Below are 5,553 nucleotides of genomic sequence, written 5' to 3'. Positions count from 1 at the left end.
CTACTTACACCACCGGTGGCGCCAAGGCGAGACACCGCTGCATCGCAAGGTCGTACTCGCCCCGTCTCACCGGTCCATGGAGGCACCATCGGCTGGTCGGGACTCGTCGGCACGCATCGTTCGACTCGGCGCCATCCTCGGCGCACTCCCTTCTACTTACACCATTGGCCTCGCCCAGCCGCATCTGGGCGAGGCTCCGCCGCATCGTGAGGTATCCGTCGCCGTTGTCTTGCCGGCCCATGGAGGCGCCATGTGTCGTGGTTCTAAGTCTGACAGTAGAGTGGGGGGTAGGTATGGAGAGGCAAGGTCCTAGCTATGGAGAGGTTGTAAACACAAGAGATGTACGAGTTCAGGCCCTTCTCGAAGGAAGTAAAAGCCCTACGTCTCGGAGCCCGGAGGCGGTCGAGTGGATTATGTGTATATGAGTTACAGGGTGCCGAACCTTTCTGCCTGTGGAGGGGGGTGGCTTATATAGAGTGCGCCAGGACCCCAGCCAGCCCATGTAATGAAGGGTTTAAGGTGTATTTAGTCCGGGGCGTTACTGGTAACGTCCCACATAAAGTGTCTTAACTATCATAAAGTCTACTTAACTACAGGCCGTTGCAGTGCAGAGTGCCTTTTGACCTCCTGGTAGTCGAGTGAGTCTTCGTGGTCGAGTCCTTCAAGTCAGTCGAGTGAGTCCCTCGTTGGTCGACTGGAAGGTGACCTCTTCTAAGGGTGTCCTTGGGCAGGGTACTTAGATCAGGTCTGTGACCCTACCCTAGGTACATGACCCCATCATTAGCCCCCGAATGGATTGAGGCTTTGAGTGACGGAGGAGTTGATGCTGTTTCCGATTAACCTTTGCACACTGGTCGTGCGTTGTTCTGAACCAGAGAATCTCTTCGTTGATAGTGAGCAACTTGTCTTCAGTGACTCGATCCATTCTTTTCTTTCGTCGAGTGATCTTTCGGGCTTCGTCGATTTCCGAGCGACGGATCGCAGGAAATCCCGCGCCCGACAGACCGATCTGCCGTTCGCGGATTCCGCGGGATGTGAAATTTGGGGAAATGCGCGAAGCGGAGCGGACCGCGGCGTTCGGATGGGACGGGACATAGATGCCTCGATCCCCGTGCCGCTTTCTTCGCCACGTATCCCGCCCGCGTAACAGTTCCAGGATATGATTAGATCGACCGGGCCCACCTGTCATCCACTCGGAAGGGATCTTATAAATGCGCCCGGCGAGGGTTTTTTGAACAGTACCTCAGCATTCTCTCTCTGCCCCCTTCGTCTCCGCCCAACGTGCTCGCTCTCGCCTCCGCACCACTTCTCCTCACGCGCCCCGCCGGTAGCCATGGTCAAGGAGAAGACGGCAGCGCTGGAGCGCGCGAAGAAGGCGTCGGCGACGGAGAAGGCGAAGGGGAGATCCACCAGCCGCGGTGGGTCTTCGTCTAGATCTCGCCTGCCGAAAGGCTGGGTCCAGGGAGATTGGATCCAGTCGACCATCACGGAGAAGGATCTCCTCGACATGGCCAACGAGGGCCTGATCCCTCATGGAGCTGCGAGGCTTCCGGGGAAAGAGTGGCAGCCCCAGCCGGAAGAGGGTGAGTGCGTGCTTCTGGCTACCCATGTTGACCGCGGATTCTCTTTGCCGCCGAGCATTTTCTTCCGTGGTTTCTTGAACTTTTTTGGAGCGCAACTCCACCACTTCACCCCGAATTCAATCGCCTACCTTGTCGCGTTTGTGTCCATGTGTGAGAGTTTTCTGGGCTGTCGACCGCATTGGGGCTTGTTCAAGCACATATTCACATGTCGCTCTCAAACCGTGAAGAAGGCGAGTCCAGGCGACGAAAGAACCCGAGTGGTCCAAATGTGTGGAGGTCTGGGGATCCAGGTGAGGAACAAGAGCACCTTCCCAGCCATGACATTTCCCGAGTCAGTCAGAGGCTGGCAGTCGACCTGGTTCTACTACCAGGACGAGTCGACGCCGGGGCAGTCGAGTGGACTCCCTCAATTTACCATGGACCGAGTGAACAAGCCCTCCTCTCTGAAGTTGATTCCGGAGGAGAAAGCTGACGTGAAGATGCTGATGGAGCGCGTAGTTCCGTTGGTTCGGGAGGGAGTGACGGGCATGGATCTCCTGGAAGTTTTCGTGAGGCGCCGAATCCAGCCTCTTCAGTTTCGGAGCCATTGCATGTGGTTGTACTGTGGGACTGAGGATGTGACTCGGGTCAATCCAGAAACAGTCGACGATGCCACTCTGGAAAGGTGGATGGCCGCTGTTACTGGGAACAAGGACAACCCTCGCGGGGCCAGAAGGATTCCTCCACTCGACTGCCACAGTGACCCAAACAAGGTATGTCTGCTCCACTTCCCATTGTATTCTCGTCATATTTATTTCTGTTTTCTCTGCCGATCGGTCGACTGATCTTTGTCTTGTTGTCCTTCAGGCCCTCACTGAACTGTACTCGATGCCCAACGGAGCGCAGGCTCCCACTGAGGAGGAAGAAGCGAGCGGGGGCGAGAGCCAGGAGGAGGAGTGGGACTCGGACGCCGCTGAGGCCGATGATGATGACGATGACGATGATGATGATGACGATGAGGACGAGGAAGAGGAGGAGGAGGAGGAGGTCGTACCAGCGCGCTCGGAAAGGCGGTCGAAACTTGTCCATGATCCTGCGACCGAACGCGGCTGGTTGCGACTGCTACACAGTCGACCAAGCGCCCTCGGACCACCTCTCCGGCGCCGACTGAAAAGGCGTCGAAGCAGCCCAGGGCGGCCCCGTCGAAGCCGACCAAGCACCTGCCGAAGATGAAGGTGTCCATCTCCACCATATCAGGGTAATCATGTTGCTTAAGTCTTCTTGTTTTGTGTGAACTTTGTCTCTGGTTGGCGCTGGAGTTAGTCGACTGATTCTTTGGAGTTGCAGTGCTGCTACTTCTGAGACCTCAGCCCGGGCTGATGACCATGAGATGGAGGACGCAGCAACCTTAAAACCAGGTACTATACTCTTGACGCCATTTTTAGTCGACTGACTCATGATCTCTAATTCTGATTCTTTTTTGTAGCTCCATCCAATGTTGTTATCACTCTCCCTGATGATGATGAAGATGAGGAACCGCTGAAGTACAGAAGGAGTAGGAAAGCGTCTGCCAGCAGGGTGACCCAGGATGTGACGGTGCCTGAGACTCTGGCCGCGGAGGAGGAGAACACCACTCGACACACTGTGTCCTTCGCAGATCCGCTGACGAGTGCTCCGCAACCCTCCCTCTTCACGACGCACCACGTCCCAGAGGACCAAGCCGGCGCAGCGAAGGAGGCGATACGCCAGGCAGGGATCATGATGGAGCAGTTGAAGACCATCCGGGATGCGAGCCAGGCAGCTTACGACGCCAGTTCTGCCCTCCAAAGCAATGTTCAGGTCAGTCGACCACAGTTTGTTCTGTTAGGATATGCTACCAAAAACTTTTCCTTTCCAGAATTTATAGTAGTCACCCAGTGGGTGTGTCGATTTAAACTCCGTGTTAGCGGGGGCACGCTGAGTGCACCCGCTGGGTGTAGTCCCCAAGGCTAAGGTCGACTGCTGGCAGTCGGCCTTAGGCTTTATAATTTCAGTCTTTCCGTCATTCGACTATGGCGACTGGATTTCGCAAACCGGTCGACTGGTTGACTCTGTCTTCAATAGGATTAGTGGGGGCACGCTGAGTGCACCCACTGGGTGTAGTCCCCAAGGCTAAGGTCGACTGCTGGCAGTCGGCCTTAGGCTTTATAATTACAGTCTTTCCGTCATTCGACTATGTCGAATGGATTTTGCAAACCGGTGGGGGCACGCTGAGTGCACCCACTGGGTGTAGTCCCCGAGACTGTGGTCGACTGCTTGCAGTCGATTACAGTCTTAAAGAATATATCTCTTTTTTTTAGGCCGACTAGTCGACTCTATCTTCAATAGGATTAGTGGGGGCACGCTGAGTGCACCCACTGGGTGTAGTCCCCGAGACTACGGTCGAATGCTTGTATTCGGCTGTAGTCTTAGAAACGCATGATTTTTCCTTTTCCACTCGGAAGTGAATTATCGATTGGTTCTTCGCAGAACTCCTGTGATCTTGTGGCTCGCTACTCTGAGTTGGAAAACAAGCACATTCAGCTCGAGCTGAAATTGAAGCTGGTTCAGGAGAATCTGACGAAGGCAAAGGAGGAGACCGAAGGTATGTTTGGTGAGACCTTGACGACTGCTTTTTCTCTTCATTTGTTTCAAAATCTGATCTTGCTGTAACTTGCAGGTAAGGTGAGGGAGGCCCAACGGAAGAAGGACCTTGAACTAGCTGAGAAGATCAAGCTTGTTGACGAGAAGTTAGCTTCAGTCGCCAAGCTTGAGCAAGAAAATGCCAATCTGAAAGCTGCTCTTGGGAAGAAAAAAGATCTGGAGGCCTTCCTGAATGGTCTTGCCAAGAAGCTGTTTCTTATGCTTGAAGGTAAATCTCTATGCTCGGCAATCATTTCCAACCGTGGTTTTTCCATTCAACCATTGCCTTAACTCGGTGATCGTCCTTGTAGAATTTTGTCAAAACTTTGAAGAAGAAACTAGCCGGCTGGAACCAAACCTTGACCCCGTCAATTCTCCGATGAACGACGAAGTTGCCATGAATGTTTTCCGACTGGAGTCCCGTGTTGCAGCTGTTGTGGACTATCTTGCAAGGCTGAAGGTCGCCACATCTCGCATCGACTCGACGCTCTGGCCCGGGGAGACACTTCAGAATGATCTCGAGTCGCTGATGGCTCGCTTGAACACAATCCCTGGTCGAGTGCAGGAGTGGAAAAAGTCCTCGGCTCGGTGCGGTGCAGATGTTGCTCTGTGTCTGGCCCGAGTCCACTGCAAAGATGCGCGAGAAGACAAGCTGGCGGCCCTCCGGGTGGCCAACACCAAGAAACACGACTTCAGGTCCTTTATGGAAACTTTCCTTGCGGCTGCCACTCGGATCGCAGATGGAATTGATCTTGATGAGTTTGTTGCACCTTCCAGCCCTCCACAGGAGGGGTAAAAAACTTCTTCTAAGCTCGACGCTTTAAATTTGCCTCGGTATGCCGAGTGGAGTTGTAACCGATAAACCTTAACGGGCTTAGCGCCTGAGCACTTTCGGTTCCTTTAGGTATCGATCCGAACTTGAATTTGGCGTTTGAATATGATTGCTTTTGGCTCGAAATGTCTTTCGCAGGTTCAAAGCAGGGCGCTTACTGCAATCGACTTATTCCTTAGTCCACTTAGGTGAGCGCTGGGCTGCAGTTAAGCCTCCCGAGTGAGAGATTTGCTCTTCACTCGGTAGGACTTCTATATCTTAGGCGAGCACTGGGCTGCAGCTAAGCTTCCCGAGTGAGAGATTTGCTCTTCACTCGGTAGGACTTCTATATCTTAGGCGAGCACTGGGCTGCAGCTAAGCCTCCGAGTGAGAGGTTTGCTCTTCACTCGGTAGGATTTTGATAACTTAGGCGAGCGCTGGGCTGCAGCTAAGCCCCCGAGTGAGAGGTTTGCTCTTCACTCGGTAGGATTTTTATGAAACTTAGGCGAGCACTGGGCT

Source organism: Triticum dicoccoides, chromosome 4A (genome assembly GCF_002162155.2).
Source record: "Triticum dicoccoides isolate Atlit2015 ecotype Zavitan chromosome 4A, WEW_v2.0, whole genome shotgun sequence".
Lineage (NCBI taxonomy): Eukaryota > Viridiplantae > Streptophyta > Magnoliopsida > Poales > Poaceae > Triticum > Triticum dicoccoides.
This window is presented reverse-complemented; position numbering follows the sequence as displayed.